Raw genomic sequence first — 18,670 nt, 5'->3', positions numbered from 1 at the left:
CTCGAACCTGATACTTTGTTTAAGCAATATCAAGCTTATTATCACTTGAATCAACTCCATTGGTTCTTCTTGTACTTCTTGTTGTTTTGTTATTATTTTTCAAAACAAAAATTTTAATTGTATGAGATAAATATGTTAATACTTATTAAAATAGTTTTTTTAAATACATCAAAAGAATAATTTTAAAAATTGTATCGGATAAAAACATAGTGATAATTATAATTTTAATAAAAATATTTAAAATCACATTGGATAAAAAATGTTGACAACTATAATTTTAATAAAAACATTTAAAATTACATTGGATAAAAAATGCTTATAATAATTAAATTAATTTTTCAAATTTAATGATTATTATACGAGATAAAAAATTAATAATTATAATTATAAAAATTGGCACGTGATAAAGTTCTGGTAATTATAGTTTTAGTTATTTAAATATATAGATAATTACACCATATGCATAAAATGATATTTTAAAATTTAATACGAGATTGCTTTTGTATTTTATAAGATAATATTTTTGAAATTAAATAATAATATGTTTAAATTTAATAAAATTAAAAAATTTAATATTTTTATTTAGATAATTAATTTTCAAATGTACAAGCAATTATCTTCTGCATTTCACAAGTATGCAGACTAGTTATTAGATTTGAAAAATTAGATAATTTCATCAATTATTAATTAGTTAAATGGATAAAGTATTGAATTCTTGAAACAACCTTTAAGATTGAAATTTTAATATTGTGAATGGAAAAAATTGAATTAAGAAGATATAAAATTTGTAAAATTTTATCAATTATTAATTGGTATAATATGATCCGCCATTAAGTATTTTTAAACAATATTAAATTTATAAAAATCTCGTAATAATATGAAATTAGATTAATTAATTAGTGAATTAAATATTAAATAATTATTGAAAATAATTAAAAAAAACATAATTATTTTTTATGCAAGAAAAACCTAATTATCAAATAACATCCAACATGTTCACTTTACTAGATGCAAATTCTTCACTTTTCTAAAGTACCTATATTTGAGAAAATAACCTCAGTGACTGAAAATTCCTTATAATATACGCTTTTGACCAATTTTTTTTCGATTTGCCAAAATGACCAACAAAATCGCAATGCGATCTCTAAATCGCAACGCGATCTCCAGTATCGCAAATTAGTTTCCAGATTCGCAACGCGATTTTGACTATCGCAATGTGAATATGTAAATCGCAACGCGATTCTGACTATCGCAACGCGATAATACATAATCGCAACGCGATTCTGACTATCACAACGCGATAATACATAATCGCAACGCGATTCTGACTATCGCAACGCGATAATACAAAATCGCAATGCGATTTTCAAAGCGCCATTAGTATCGCAACGCGTATTTTATTTTCAAATTCTAAACACGAATATTAATATATCCCGTAATCGCAACTCTTAACCTAAAACCCTAAATCACAACTCAATCCCATCTCCATTCTCACTCTCTACGACGACATCCGTCCCCATCTCCGACGAAATCCATCCCCATCTCCGGCGAAATCCATCTATCTCCATCTCTCAGAGCCACCCTCACAATCATTCACGATCAGAAATGGAAAATCAACCAAATCAACCACCGAGGGTTAGTTTTTTTAATTATTTTTATTTTGAAATTTTTGCATTATTATTAGGATTTTCATATTGAAATTGATGATAAGTTTACTGGTAATTTCAATAATAGATTAATCATTTCACTTAGATTGCTTATTAAATTCATTCGATTGCTGCCAATACTGCTAAACTGTTTAGTCTTTAACCCTGTAAAGTTAGTATTTGTCTTTGTTTTGTCTTTTGGTTGAAGTAATGCAATTCATTCAATTTTAGACAATGACTATTTGAAACCGAGGATCGCAACGCGAAATGAAAATCGCAACGATAGTCAAATTCACGTTGCGATAGTCATTTACGTGTTGCGATTTTCATTTCGCGTTGCGATAGTCATTTTCGTGTTGCGATTTTAAGTTTCAGAAACTATTATTCTTCTGCAAATTGAAACTTAAATGAATTGCATTACTTCAACCAAAAAACAAAGACAAATACGAAATTCACAGTGTTGCAAATTTAAGTTTGAAGAATAAACTACTACTACTCTTTATTGTTTTTGGTATATCTTCACAGTGTAGTTTTTAATCTAACTTGGTATGTTTATTGTTTTTGTAGAACTTTTTTTCGGCTCAATTGACCTTAAGGAATAAAATAAGCCTAGTCACTACAATTGCGTCGAAGCTTTCACCTGTATAAAGAACATTGTTTGAGGATACTTGCTTCGGGCCATGGCTAAAAGTACAACATCCGGGTGGAGATGCTATGTTGACCCATTTGTGGCTTCATACCATGACTAGCTATCTAACCGAGAGTATAAAACATGGTAATGAAGAGATATGGTTTCATTTTCCACCGACATATACGTGTTTTGGGCGGAAGGAGTTTTGCTTAATCACTGGTCTACGCTTCGGACACGATGATGTAGGTCGATACACTAGTCATATTACCCTCCCATCATGGTTATCCCGGGTTTTTCCTGAGCTGTAAATGGAGAAGCCGAATTTACACGTCGATGACTTGACGAGATTATTGAATAAGAAAGATGGTTTTTCTCGGATGGATGGCGTCGATGTTGTCCGAGTATGCCATTTAGTACTTTTGCATGCAGGCTTTTTAGGCAGAGAGGCCAGACAACCTATTCCTAAGGACCTAATATTATTGGTAGAGGACCTAAATGCATGGAACCTGTTTCCGTGGGGTTCGTATTTATGGAAAGCTACCTGGAATAAGTTGTCATCTGCCTTTGATGACCGCAAAAGTTTGCGTGGCGATGGTTCCAAATACACTTTGTCAGGTTTTATTTGGGCCTTTAAGGTAAGAATTTCTATATAATGTTTCCAAAATTATAATTAATTATTTAACAATTACTAGAGTTTGTGTATTATATTGTTTTTGTAAATTTGGATATTTGACGCTTTTCCCGACATGCAGACATATGCATTAAAAACTTCAAATGATATTCCTAAAGCTATTTCCTGGAAGAGGAAACGGCGGCTGTTGATTTGGGAAGAGTTACTACGGTATATGACAATAAATGATGTAAGTTAACACAAATACTACCATATATATAAACAAGTTATTACTAGTACATGTTTAACTTTGTTTGAGCTTTTATATTGTTAGGAGGCCAACACTCCATTACAGAGGCTAACACCCACGGAGGCTGAGCTTGCCACTGATTGGTGGCAAGCTAGTAAGCATTTTTTTTATGGCACGGATGATGAGCAGCCTCTACTTCGAGAGCCATCACCTCACCCAGAGCCATCACCTGATCGACCACACTATATACCTCTACAACGAGAGCCATCACATATTCTGTCACATCATCGAGCCTCTTCTCCACCATCACCTCATGATAGGCGACCGGCAAAGATGCCACAACATTTATCTCCCTGTTCTCCACCTCCACCTCCACGGGATGAGTTAAGGGAGTTACGTGATGAGGTCAATGCCTTGCGTGAGGAGGTCGGTACTTTACACGATGGCAATGGTGCATGGCGTGACGAGGTATCTACTTTACGTGGTGAGATAACGGCTCTACGTGAGATGGTAGCATCGTTGCAGAATGAGGTTCATACTCTACGCAACGACGTAAGTTTAAGATTTTTCATATTTAACTTGATCTACTCGTAATTTCACTTAGACTAACCATTTCACTTAGATTGCTTAGTAAATTCATTCGGTTGCCGCCAATACTGCTAAACAGTTCTAAAATAACCCTATGAAGTTAGTATTTGTCTTTGTTTTGTCTTTTGGTTAAAGTAATGCAATCCATTCAAGTTTCAATTTGCAGAAGAAGAATAGTCGCAACACGAAACTTAAATCGCAACGCGAAAATGACTATCGCAACGCGGAAATGACTATCGCAATGAGAAGTTGACTATCACAACGGGATAATCGCAATGCGAAATAAAAATCGCAACGTGAAAATCGCAATGCGAAAATGACTATCGCAACGCGAATTTAGTTTCGCGTTGCGATTTTTATTTCGTATTGCGATTATCCCGTTGCGATAGTCAAATTCGCGTTGCGATTTTCGCGTTGCGATTTAAGTTTCGTGTTGCGATTTTAAGTTTCAGAAACTATTCTTCTTCTGCAAATTGAAACTTGAATGGATTGGATTACTTCAACCAAAAGACAAAAACAAATACTAACTTCACAGTGTTGCAAATTTAAGTTTCAAGAATAAACTACTACTCTTTATGTTGTCCTTGAACATGCACTAAACCTATATGTTGTCCTTTTAAATGTTTATAAGTGCTTACTTCCAGAATGTTATCTGATGCATTTTGTGAACTATGATAGAATAATGACTTGGGTGAATACCGTGCAAGTTTGAAACATATTTGTCTTTGTTTTCACTGTTTAATATCATGTCTGTTTATTTACTGATTTATGTATTAATAATTATTTTTAGCGGCCCGATAAGGTGGATGCTTTACGTCGGGTTTTTCTTGCACGACGGGGTTCACGCATCAGACGGCGTACACGTGCCATTATGTCTCCGTTCACCCCAATAGTGCGAAGACTCTGTAAGAAGAAGCCCGACTCACCTGTCATCATTCAAGAGGCCTCTCCTATCGTTCAAGGGGCCCCTATCATCCCTCAAGAGTCCCCTCCCACCATTCAAGAGGCCCCTGTCATCGTTGAAGAGATCCCTCCCACCATTCAAGAGCCCGATTCATACGGCGTAATATGTCGAATTATGGAGAAACCCCCTCACGTGCCGGACATGATGGATGACTGTTGGCTTTCGTATGAGTTACCAGCCAGTACCATTCCAGCAGATGAAGTGGAGAGGAAACAACAACCGGAAATAATTCTGGATAGTACCATCACGTCTTCTAATAGTAAGGAAATTGAAGAAAAATAAAAAAAATACGCGATATACAATTATGCCGACGTCTTTTCACGTAGTTCACTTGAAGAATCAATGACATGAATCATATGTGTTGGCTAATGGACAAGCTAAACTTTATCCTGTATGGTGGGAGGTCGATAAGGTTAGTATTTATTTTTTAAAATATTTTAAAGGTGTTCATAAACAAGTGCACAATTTGAATTATTACTTATGATTGCAGGTGTTTATCCCTGTTTTGGAACATACTCATTGGCTTCTCGTCGAGCTTCAGCTCCCATCCCTGAAGACAATAGTATATGACAGCATGATAAATTACATATCATTGTCTGATTTGAGAGATATTATTAAGGGATAGAGCTCTCATTTGGCTAAATTCTTAGATGCGATTAATTATTGGACTTATTTTGGAAACAAGAAGCCAAAGAAGTTCAATGTTACAGTTATCAGAGACAAGACCGCGCCACAACAAACGCTGGAAGCCAGAGGGGATTGTGGTCCTCTTGTATGCATGTGCTTGGAGCGTTTGACGACAGGAAGTACACAGTTTCTACCTCCCACCGATAGAGATAGAGGTGCAGTAGGCTTGTGGTTTCGGCATTTTATGGCTAGAGCGATATATGCGAGATGCTGCCTACCTGCATCCGCGTTATGAAAGTGTCCATAAATAATTTGTAAGTCAAATGCAAGTGTTGTTAAGTACCTAGAATTCAATAATAATTTGTTGTTTGTTGGTTTTAGATGTGTAGAAAGTGTTATTTGAGCAAATGTTTGGTTTCTGTAGGTTAATCCTGAAGTGAGCTGCGTGAAATTGATGTATGGGTGCATAAACAACTGTCTGGGGTACAACTTTTTTATTGTTTAATTGATTCTTAAAAGTCTGATTTGTTTAATTGATGAGGAAAATAAGAATTATTATCATTTTTTTCTTGTTTAATTGATTTGTAAAAATTGATTTGTAAAAGTTGATTTGTTTAATATTGATGTGTAAATAATTCTTATTTGTGTTTGTTTAATTGAATGAAATGAAAAAGTTGATTTGTTGATTTCAATTTGCATCATATTGAAGGAAAAAGACCTGTTGAAGGCACACTTTCACAACGCTAAACTCAAAATCGTAATGCGAAAGCCAAAATCGCAACGCGAAAGTCAATTCGCGTTGCGATAGTCTAATACGCTTTGTGATTTTCTCGTTGCAATAGTCAAATACCCGTTGCGATAGTCAAATTCGCGTTGCGATAGTCAAATTCGCGTTGCGATTTTTGAGTTGCGATAATCAAATTCGCGTTGCGATAGTCAAATTCGCGTTGCGATAGTCAAATTCGCGTTGCGATATTCAAATGAATGTGTAATAAGTGATAACAACTGAACAGATCATAGCAATGTTCAAACTCAAGTTACTAATACATGCCTAACTGAAAATGTTAAAAGTTTACACATAAAATACACATAATAGTCAAATTCGCGTTGCGATATTCAAATGAATGTGTAATAAGTGATAACAATTGAACAGATCATAGCAATGTTCAAACTCAAGTTACTAATACATGCCTAACTGGATATGTTAAAAGTTTACACATAAAATACACATAATACAACGTTTGCATTTAAAAATCACCTAAGTTAGTAGTCCTAAAAGTTGAAGCCGGTTGTGATTGGGATTTTGATTTTGATTGCGATTTTGATTACCTTTTTCTTGACACCATATGAGCTTTGGATTTTGATGAGGATCCATATTTTGGTAGAGGAAAAGATGATTGTGATGGCATTGATGATCCACATGTCAACCTTGTATGACCACTTTCCTTGCACCGACTACATGTCGATCTCTTCTTCTCTTCACCCTTAGACGGTATACGATCGTGACTTTTTGGTCGACCAGGTAGCCTTCTGTCCATGGCTGGTGGCAAAACTATTTGTAAGTCATCTGGTATGTCCCACTCAGAAGGATGTGGAATGGGATAGATAATCTCGACATAAGTCTGTTGATATACTTCTGTAGTGTAGCAATCCATAGCGTATGCGCTTGAATCATCTTGGTTTAGATGAAGAGCAACTTTTATAACATGGCCACACGGATAACCAGATGTTTTCCATTTCATACAAATACATGTCTTTACATTTAGATCGACAAGCCTATTTAAGTTATTATCTAGTACTTCAAACAAAGTGTTTGAACATGGATCAACTCTCCATGACGTTGACTTCACAACACGTTTCATTATCTTTTTTTCAGTCCATGGTGTAACACGATGTTCCAATGTTCCTGTAAATTTAAATAAATAATACTTAGTAAAATATATGATAAGTTACGAATTTAAAGAAATAATACATGCATGGTTTCTTTTCTTGTAGTACAACTGTTGAATAGAGGCTTGAAAAACCTCCATTAACATAGTAATGGGTAATTTCCGGGAATGACGACTTAGAGCGTTGATTGATTCTGCACTATTAGACGTCATGAAACCATATCTTGCTCCAAGTTGATGTACTCTTGACCATCTTTCAAACCCGACATCTTCTAGTGTTTGAGCACACTGAGGCAAAACACGTCTTAAACAATTTATATGCTTATTAAAATTCACTTCCTGATAAGCTTTTACAGCCTTCCAATATGTCCATTTGTGATTTTTTATACCAGCAGACCTTGATTTTAGATTTCTATACAAATGAACACCACAAAGTCCATGAAAAGCATCTGGGAAACACCTTCTAACAGCGTTGTCAATTGAGTTTGCCCTATCGGATATGATTGTCAGATTGCTAATAGGACCTATGCAATCCCTAAGATGCCCCATAAACCATGTCCATGAATCAGAGGTTTCAGATTTACCAACTCCGTAAGCTATTGGCAATATCCAATTGTTAGCATACATGGCTACTGCTAATAAGTTTACTCCAAGGTATCGACCTTTTAAATGTGCTCCGTCAACTATAATAACTGGGCGCTTGCAAGTAATAAACGAACGAATCCACAAAATCATATACACAACAAATATAATCATTTAAATGTGAAATGCATGTAACTAACAAAAATGGGTCAACAAAATTATATTGATTTACTAACCGCAGCACCAAGGCGATAAACAGCAACTCAAAGCGTCCATCTCTATCTGTTTTGATATGAGTTACCGACCCTGGATTTTTCAGCTTTAAATTATGACAATAAGCCGGCAGTTGGGCAAACGATGCCCCTCAACAATTCCAAGGCATAACATTTGGCTCTCCAAGCTTGAGAATATGAGATACTAATCTTGAACCGAACATTCATGTCAGTCATAATTTCATGTCCCCGATATACCCTGCCATTCAAAAACATTAACTCAGCCAAAAAACCACCCAACACCTTTTTGTTTGCCTGTCTATGGTGAGGAAAAACTTGGGTTCTTGAACATGTATGTTTATCAATAAAAGTCCTAACTTGAAATATTTCGCAATCTTTTATCCTCTTTGCAATCATACGCCACATACAGTTTTTGTCAATCATACACCTTGTTTTGAAATGATCTTTGCTTGATTTGTTAACGTTTAGTTGATAGCCATCTTCCACACATTTAGTATACAAAGCTATCTTCAAGTCTTCCTTTGTATCAAAACAATCATCTTTCTTGATACGAATAATTTTTGTGTAACAATCAACTGCTATTTTTACCAACTCTTCTTCCGGTATCTGAAGTAATTCTGGCATATTCCAGTTATACTCCAGTGGCATTTTCTTCGGGGACTTTTCTTCGGGGATTTCTTCTTATTCTTTTTCTTCTTCAGGGTTATATGAATTACAGAATGGATGTTCAACATGTTCATTCACAGTCGTAACTTCCTCCTCATTATCATTAATAACATCTTCCTCGGCAGCGGCTGTTTCATCATCAAAATTTGGTTATTGACCAATATCAAAATCATTACACGCAGGGTCTGTTTCTTCTTCTGAAACTTCATCAAAATCTGAGTATTGACCAAGATCAAAGTCCGGGTATTGACCAAGATCAAATTTCGAATACTGACTAGTACTCACAATTTTTTATGTTGGCTCATCATCGTCTAACTGGTTAATACGAAAACCGGAATTTTGTGCTGAAAGTTGATTGGGATTTGGATTAGGGAAAGGTTCTGGGTTTTGAGATTGTGTTTCATATTGGAAATGTGGTGAAACAAAATTTGCTTGGTGATGAAATTGTGGTGGAACCATTAAATTTTGAGCACTATAAATTGGGGTTGAAAAACTTAGTTGATTACTACCCGCTACTGACCTAACTTCACTACTTCTAGGTTCAACAACATATAATGTAACATCATCTTGCGAAACACTAATGTAAGCAATGAATCGTTCAACATCTTCATTGTCGGTTAACAAATAAACTTTACATTTTCTCTGATAAGATAGCCTAAATCCACTTAAGGGTTCTAAATTCAATTTATTTGCAACACGTAACATTAGAGTTTCATAAGTTAACTTTTTTAATGACAGATTTAGTTGAAGATTCATGGGTAAAGGCATATATTGTAAAACACCATGAACATTCTCCCATGACCCTCTAAAACACAAATCTATCCAAACATGATCAACATTAGATGATTTCATTATTGTAAATTAATTTACTAAACAAACGAGCTGCGAAACTAAAACCTGTTGTCGGATGGGGAATGATGTCGTTGGATATAGGAACGGATATCGCCGGAGAGAGTGATAGATGGATATGGAATGAGTTGCAATTTAGGGATTTAGGTTATGAGTTGCTTCTGCTGCGTAGTTATATACCCAAAACATTTGTGTTGCGAAATTAAAACCTGTTGCGAATTTGAAATTCAGTGTTGCGACAGTCGTTGCGATTATGTATTATCGCGTTGCGATTTACATATTCGCGTTGCGATTTACATATTCGCGTTGCGATTTTCCAAATTCGCGTTGCGATTTTCCAAATTCGCGTTGCGATTTTCCAAATTCGCGTTGCGATTTTGTAAAATCGCAATGCGATAGTCAAAATCGCATTGCGAATCTGGAAACTGATTTGCGATACTGGAGATCGCGTTGCGATTTAGAGATAGCATTGCGATTTTGTTGGCCATTTTGGCGAATCGAAAAAAAGTTGGTCAAATTCGTATATTATAAGGAATTTTCGGTCACTGAGGTTATTTTCTCCCTATATTTCAACTTTTATATTGAATATTTATTTGATTATAATTTTTATCTTTTATAATTATGGTTAGGTAAACTACACCGATTATCACTCAACTTTCTTCTATCTCCTATTTCAGTCAGTCAAGTTTAAATTATTTCAATTTAATAACTAAACTTTGAACATTAAATTTTTTTAGTCATTGTCGCGACCGGCTCTTAGGGGGAGAAGCCGACTAGTTACGACGATGGTGTTTTTTGAAAAGATTTTATAAAATGTTGGGAGTCGTCACCAATCATTTTATGGTATTATTAGAACACCTAAAAATCAGGTAATTTTAATAAAACATTTCACTTTATCAAAAATACAAGTTTTGGTCTACGAAATCAGAAATAGGGTTCGGGAGTCAGTTAAGCGAGGGGAAAGATTAGCACCCCACAGCGTCCAAAAATTAGTTCCTAGTCGATTATCATATATTTAAAATTGGGCACGGACTAACTTATTTTAGTGGCTAAAGGAACCATTGTCGTTCCTAGAAGTCAATAGTTTAAGCACCAGCGACTGCAATAGGGTGATTGAACATTCATTGTCAAATGGTTGAGAGTATTTAGAACAAATACTAGTATTTAATCACCTTAGCTTAATCAAATATATATATACATATATATATTAATTATGTTTTGAAGATACGTCTAAATACGGAATAAATATATATGGGACCAAAATAAACTAAACAGAAAATAAAATATTTAAATTGAAAGAAAATCAAACATAGTTATTGAAATGTAAATAAAAAATAAAAATACTGAAATTTAAATGCTAAAAATTAAATCGAATGTATTGTACATAAATTTAAAATGCGTAAATTAAAATGTAGAAAGGATACATTTGCAAGAAAATGAAATTTTAGAGGTTAGAAAAATAATTAATAAAATTAGAGGGCTAGGAAATCGAATAAACAAATAAATAAATAAATAAAGAGATGATGACCAATATGTAAATTTACGATTAAAATTGGATGACCTAAGTGAAATTATCCCAAATATTAAATGTTTATGTTAATACTTTGTCATTTTTTCATTTGAAACATGAAACCTTAAAACCATTACTGCATTTTTCTTTCTCTCTCTTATATCCCACGAACAACACCTCTCAACTAAAATCATATTTTCAAGTTTTGACCCTTCTCCTCCCCTCCGGCCATCGCAGTAGACGTCGGGCGAGGATGAACTAAACTCAAAAACCCCCTTTATGAAATCTTTGGTCCCTAAACTATCCAAATCTAACACTAAAACCTCAAAACACTTCCTAAAATGACTCCTAACTTAAAACCGAGTCCTTATCTTCTCAAGTCCGGCGACCCACAACTTTGATTCACTTTACTCAACGATAGAATTTCATTTCATGCAACACACGAAGAGAACGAAAGAGGCTCCACCCCATAAATCGAATATTTCAGGTAAAAAAAATGATCCGACTTCTGTATTTGTTTTTTTTAAACCAAAGAAAAAATAGTTGCTCAAAATAAACAATAAGTCAGAATAATCTTAAGATTTCTCTTCTTTTGAATGCTTCAGTAAAAATTTCGGGGGACCTTTTACAAACTAATTTTGGGGGTTTTATCATGTTTTCATATTACAATTCAAAACAAAAATAAATAAAAAATTGTTATTTTCAAAGACCTTTATGGTTGGGAAGGTGACTAGCAGCCAAAGAAGATGATGGAAGGTGATCAGCTAAGAACTGGCGGGTCAGACGTAGAGTTGCAGGCAGGGGCAGCAGAATTCCTGTTTGAGTGCAAAGGCGACAGGAATCGGGACATTTAATGACCCAGATATTAGGGTATTATGTTCCCTTTTTGTATATTTTTGAGATTCTTTGGTAATAATAATAATAATATAATAAGAGTTAAAAATTGAAGATTACACTCATCCTACTATATTTTTTCTAACTTTGTGGTGATATGGAATTTTTATTATTTTTAAATAAATTAATATTGCTTTTATATATTTCTCATTCTGCATCACCACCTACTCTTCTTCCAAGCCCATTTGCTTCAATTCTTCACCACTCATTTGCTGCTCACTAACCTGTAAGAAAATTAACACCGAAGAAGAATTAAAAAGAAGAAACGTAAATGAAGATCAACTAAAAAATTTATTCTGAAAACACATAAACCAACCATGGGTAGATTACAAGTATTTTAATCCATTATTAAAATGACTATTTTATCTATGGACTCAAAATAACACGTATTTAAATACTTAATACATGAAGGAACATCTTTAACATTAACGTAACACCCTCATATTGATACATGTGACCTGATCTGATCTGAAGTGTGATATTAAAGTCATTGGAACGATCCACAATAAAAATCCAAGAAAAATAAAATTTTTGTTAAGCGAATAAAAAATTATGAAACAATTTATAAATAAAAACACAAGTTTAGAAAATAATACATATATTAAAAATAGTATACATTAATATTCAGTGTCAAAACTAATTCAAATTCTAATATACAGATAAAAAGTGACACACATGCCCCCTAGTTACACATGCACCGCACTCTACAATCAACGCTGAAGGAACTCCTAATATTGATGTCGATAATTGCATAGGACTGATTCATTTAACCTGAAATGGTAAGTAACATAGTGAGCTTTGGGAAATTCAATAATATAATAATACCAAAAGATGCTAAAGGCCAATCAAATATATGGTGCAACATGAAGATTTCCTTAGTTATCCAGGCACATACAGGCCATATTGATGAGTTACGATTTCGCTAATTAATTCTTTAAGTAACAATCAGGAAGCTTACAGTTAAGAGGAAATGTTCAGAGATATAGATTTAGAAGATGGAGGTGGGGAGTTTAGTGTGTTCCAAAAAAACAAGAAATAATAGTTTATTTCAGTAAAACATATTTTTAAAAACACAATAATACCCTCCACCCAAGCACTCCATATGTAGTTCCGTAGAACTGCATCCATAAGGAGTTACCGTAGGCTCATTGGGCGTAAGAGTCAATATAAGGGATTGCCTTAAGGCTTTAGAGCCTATCCAAAGGGGTACCTTATGGTCTAAGAGCTACCCAAGGTTCACATTAGGTCCGTAAAGAATTACCAACTTGATTAGATCATACAAATAGTAAATATTAACCAGTAATATAAGAGATCAGGAGCAAGATACATTATATATCGAAAATAGAGATTTGAGATCGCGTTTTTATTCCAGATATCAACATCCTACTTTTTATAAATAAAAAAACATCTTTGTGCATAGGAAACACACTAGAGGATCCACATATTTTCCTGAGACACTTGGTAGTTATCAAGAAAAGAAAACATGTACTTACATAAATTAATCGGATTTCTGGAATTAAGTCCCCGTTTAAAGGGTTCAATTACTAATGGATCTAATCAAACTTTTAGAAATTGATGTTAGGACCGCATAGGATTCGAGTACATCAGGATGGTATTCAGGAACATGTACATCAGAATAATTTAAGATTCAAAGATACTGGAGTGATTCCATTAATCAGACCATCAGGGCATTTAGACATTTTGATTAATAAAGAATTCTTAGTAACTTAATCTAATATTGGTAAAACAATGATTTATGATATATAGTATTTATATCGAATTATCAAAATTTTGAGTCAAGTCAAACTAAATAGATCTAAATAGTGTGATACTTGCTAATTATTCGGACCGACATCCTTCACGAATATTCTCTTCTTAATACTAACTAAACTATTTGAACTGATCACCTTCAGAATCATCATTGATCAGATCTCGATGAGACGAATAGGTATATTATTGGTATTTTTTGTATTGCACAAGAATAATCTATATGCTTGTGTTGTGGTTTATAACCTTTAGGGCAGTACAACATTTAGGTTTATCGGTGTTTTCAGAATCTATCCAAAGACATTCACTTCTTCCAAGTCATGAGGGTATTTAGGTTATTTCCATACTTGAGGTTACTTCGATCATTTTAGAGTTCAAGCCATTTTGGCCTTTTTAGAGTTCAAGGATATTTTGGTCATTTTCTTCCATTAAGTCACATGCCTTATTTCAAATAATTTAGTCATCGGGTGTTTATTCTAGAATAATAAATTCTAAGTTCTTTTCCATCTCAAACGTTAAAAATCAGTTATCATGATTTTTCTAAACAAATCGAGTATTTAATAGGTAAATTAGTAGTTTATCAGATTAATATTGGCTTTTTAAGGGTTATTTCCCCTTTTAGGTCAATTAGGGTCATTTTTATCTCACAAGGGTAATTTTGTAATCTCTGATCCTTAAATTTCCAACATTAAAAACTATTTAACTAGAATTATCAAAATCTAAGAATTCAGGGGTTACTGATCTGATCCTATCTAGCACCAACTTCCTTCATCACTTGCTTATATCATTGAAGATCTTTCAAAACAATTTTAAGGGAGTTCTTCTTTACTTTATTTGTTCTTTGCTTATTTATGCATTACATCTTATTATATGTTTGCATTTATAGCTTTAGATATGCTTATCATGTGATTATCATGCATAACATCATTATACTTAGCCTTAAACATATATTTCACATCTTTACATAGCCTATTTTATATTTATGCATCATATTATAGCTCATGACATGCATACATATCCTATACTCGCTTATATCAGACATTTGGTTAAGTTACATTACTTATACTTATGTTTTCAATCATTTTGTAGGTACTTTAGACTTTAAAGAATACTATATCAGCTCACAGGAAGCTCACTAGACTTATGGTAGCTCAACGAAGCTCAACAAACCTAAAAGCAACTCACTTTAGCTCAAGGGCTTAAGAATGCAGCAAAACACTAGCTCGGAAGTAGATGAAGGAGCTGAATGAAAGTGACACTAGCTAGAGAGAAGTTGAGGGCCTAGTAGTTGAGCTGGAGACTAATGGCAGCTGGAGGTAGCTAGAATTTGAGCTAAGGTAGCTGGAGTGACACTAGGTACCTAGCTAGTTATCTACACTACCTAGCTAGCTGCCTAAGCTTCTAGATAGCTTACTAGCCTAACTAGCTACATATGTCACTATCTATGCATCTAACTACGTCAAGCATGCAACCTATGGTCGAGACCTCACCTTACCATGGCGTGGAGAAGCATACTACATCATATGGAGTCATGTGCTTAATGTGGGCTGCCATGTTCACTCCATGTGACATCAAATAGGTGCCTAAACACATCAAGGGATGCAACCATTCAGCCAAGAGCTTTTTCTATTCAATTTTGGTGCAAAACAACCACCAAATGTCTCCAAAACATTACCACATCCAAACTAATACCTAACCATTCGGCCTAAGGCTTGATTATTCATTAAAAATCATGAATATTCACCAAAAGCATGCATTTTCAAAGGCTGGTCACATTTATCCGAATTTAATACTTTGTTTTAGACTTAGGGACATCATTTTTCATTAAATAAACATGTATCTTCGAAAGGGTTCAACCTTGCCAAATAGATTTGTCACCATTCAACCATGCCCTTTTGAAATCTATAAATTGTCAATGCCTTGGCATTTGTAAGGCATACAATATCTCTTTGATCATTCAATATATTTGTGAGGTTCTCCTCTTGCTAAACTTCTTTTGAACTTTTATCGACTTATCAAGGCTTAGGCTTTATGGCATCAACCCCTATTCCATTGATACTGAGGTTGCTTTGGTTTAATATACCAAATTGGTTGAGGTATTTTATTGCCACCCCTTTTTCAACTTATAAGGTTTGATGTTAGGTTTTTATATAACCTAGTTTCTATCTTAGTTGTTCAAGATACTATCTTCACTTAGCCCTTTCATTCATAAGCCCATCACCTACCTAAACACTTCCGCAACCATACTCTTTCTCTATCATTTAAACAGTCCCCCAATTTACCTTTACATCAACTACCAAGCCTTCTATTTAAGCCTTTCTTTTTGTAGGTACTCGCTCTCTCACTAGATCCAAAATCAAGGGTAATATACTCCACATCAGGCGGTATTTAGAGCTTTGGGTGAAGAGCCAAGTGCACCAAGAAGCCCCTTCAACAACAACAAAAAGAAAAAAAAAGTTCAAAAGGTACAAAACAATCAAGTGAAGAAAGGAAGCAAAAGGTCTCCATTCAACATCATTTGGAGTTCGAAACCAAAGTTCAAGTAAGGCACCAATCAACTATAAATATAAAAATAACCAAAAAGATATCAACATAAAATAAGACAGGCAAATGAGACGAGATTTAACGTGGTACGACCTTCCTACTTCCACGACCGAGATGAACAACAATCAACTAAAAAAGTAAAGAACACGAAGAGTACAAATACATGAGATCACATGTATCCCAAAATTTTATATAGATATTCAAATTTGGTATATCCCAAAACACTCTTCCAACATCCCTTCAAAATTATCCCTGTAACATAAGCCTTAAAAGTTGCAGAAATCCTAAAAATGATTACATATCTCCAAAATAATTCTCTCTCTAACTGCCCTAAAGAATAAGACATAATCTCTTTATAAACCCAAACACTTGGTCACAATGAATTCTTTTTCATAATAATTCTCACCTAAAATAAATATATACTTTATTAAATAAATCTAACAACCAAATAATTTTTAACTACTAGAATTACAATAAAATTCAAATTAATTACCAATTATAATTTAAGTCAAAATATAACATCTTCAAATGAGTTTTTTTTTTGGAATGCAAAAGAAAACTCATGAAACATATTCTCTTCTTATGAGGAGTTAAAATATATTTTTGGCTACAAAATTATTTTTAAATCTCTCATAAACTCCAAAGATATTATTTTTTTTCTTTTAAAATGTTTACTTTTTTTGTCTCAATGTTGCTGAACTAACAATTGTTAATTTTGAATATTCTTCGATCTTTTAGTTCTTTGGTTAGATGAAAAATGATAGTTTATTATTTTAGATGGTAAGAAGTCATGTGTTTGCTTTCATTGTGGATCCAGTGGTTATTTTCCTAGGGATTGCCCATGGTTGGCTTTTGTAAAGCGATTATCTACTCATACTCCTTCACGTTCTAAAACATCTGTTCAGACCCCAGCTAGTAGTCGTAGACAGGGGAGAGCTTCTGGATTTGCTTTTAGGACTAACACTAGAGCCCGATCGCAGTAGAGTAGTGGGCCAGTTGTATCTGAGGCTAGGCAGCCAGTTCTAGTGTATACTATTAGACACGAGATGACAGTGACGAGCCAAAGGTTATTGTAGGTACTTTTACTATTTATTTCGTCTCATACTTTGCATTACTAGACAATGGCTCCACCCACTCATATGTTTCGAGTTCTGTATCCCGAGACCTTTAGATCCTGATCGAGGACACCTATAGTGCATTTACTGTTATGAGCCCAATGGGACAGTCTGTTGTTGTGAATAAAATATTTTAATGTTGTCCTCTAGAGGTTCAAGGTGAAATCTTTCTGATCGATCTTATGGAATTTCCTTTAGAGGAGTTTGGTTTGATTATAGGGATGAACTGGTTGAATGAGCATCGAGTCAACCTGGACTGTGAGTACAAGAGGACTACTCTGAAGACTTTTGATGGTCGGATCGTGTTATTTATTGGTGAGCGTCAAGGTTACCACTCTAATATAATTTCGGCCTTACCTGGTAACAGGATTATTTAAAAGGTTTATGAGACTTTCATTGCATGTATCCTGAATACTAGAGGCCCTTTATCCAAGATCAAAGAAATTCGTACAGTGAGTGAGTTTCTCGATGTATTTCCTGAAGAGTTTCCATGGTCACCTCCGGATAGGGATGTATAGTTTGAGATTGAGACTCATTTGGGTTCTGCCCCTGTTTCTATGGTATCATACCATATGGCTCCGAAAGAACTTAAGGAGATGAAGGTTCATTTCCAAGAGTTACTTGATCGAGGTTTTGTCAAGAACAATACTCCACCGTGTGGAGCTCCGGTTCTATTTGTACAAAATAATTAAAGATCACTCAAACTATGTATCAACTATCGAAAGTTGAATAAGCTGACAGTTAAGAAAAAACATCCCTTGCCTAGGATTAATAACTTATTTGACCAGCTTCGGGTAGCCAATGTATTCTCGAAGATTGATCTTCAATTTGGGTATTATCAGTTAAAGGTGAAAGATATTGATGTTGTGAAGGCTACTATTTGTACCCGATATGGGCATTACGAGTTTGTAGTGATGCCTTTTGGGTTGACCAATTATCCAACAACTTTTATGGATCTGATGAACTATGTGTTGTAGCCTTATTTAGACCAATTTATGGTAGTATTCATTGATGATATTATGGTCTATTGTCGGGCTGAGGCAGAACATGATGAGCACCTGAAGATTGTTCTGCAAACTCTAAAAGAGCATCATCTATATGCTACATTGAGCAAATGTGACTTCTGGTTTCAAGAGGTGACTTTTCTTGGGCATATTGTGTCTTATAGTGGTATTTAGGTAGATATGAGTATGAATAAGGCCATCGTGAGTTGTAAGAAACCCAAGAATGTCTCTGAGATTCATAGTTTTTCGAGTTTAGTTGGGTACTATAGGCGCTTTGTCGAGGGTTTCTCTATCATTATTT

This window comes from Hibiscus syriacus, unplaced genomic scaffold, assembly GCF_006381635.1.
Source record: "Hibiscus syriacus cultivar Baekdansim isolate YM2019G1 unplaced genomic scaffold, ASM638163v2 tig00117017_pilon, whole genome shotgun sequence".
Taxonomy (NCBI): Eukaryota; Viridiplantae; Streptophyta; class Magnoliopsida; order Malvales; family Malvaceae; genus Hibiscus; species Hibiscus syriacus.
The sequence above is the reverse complement of the archived record's forward strand: the minus strand, read 5'-3'. Positions refer to the sequence as shown.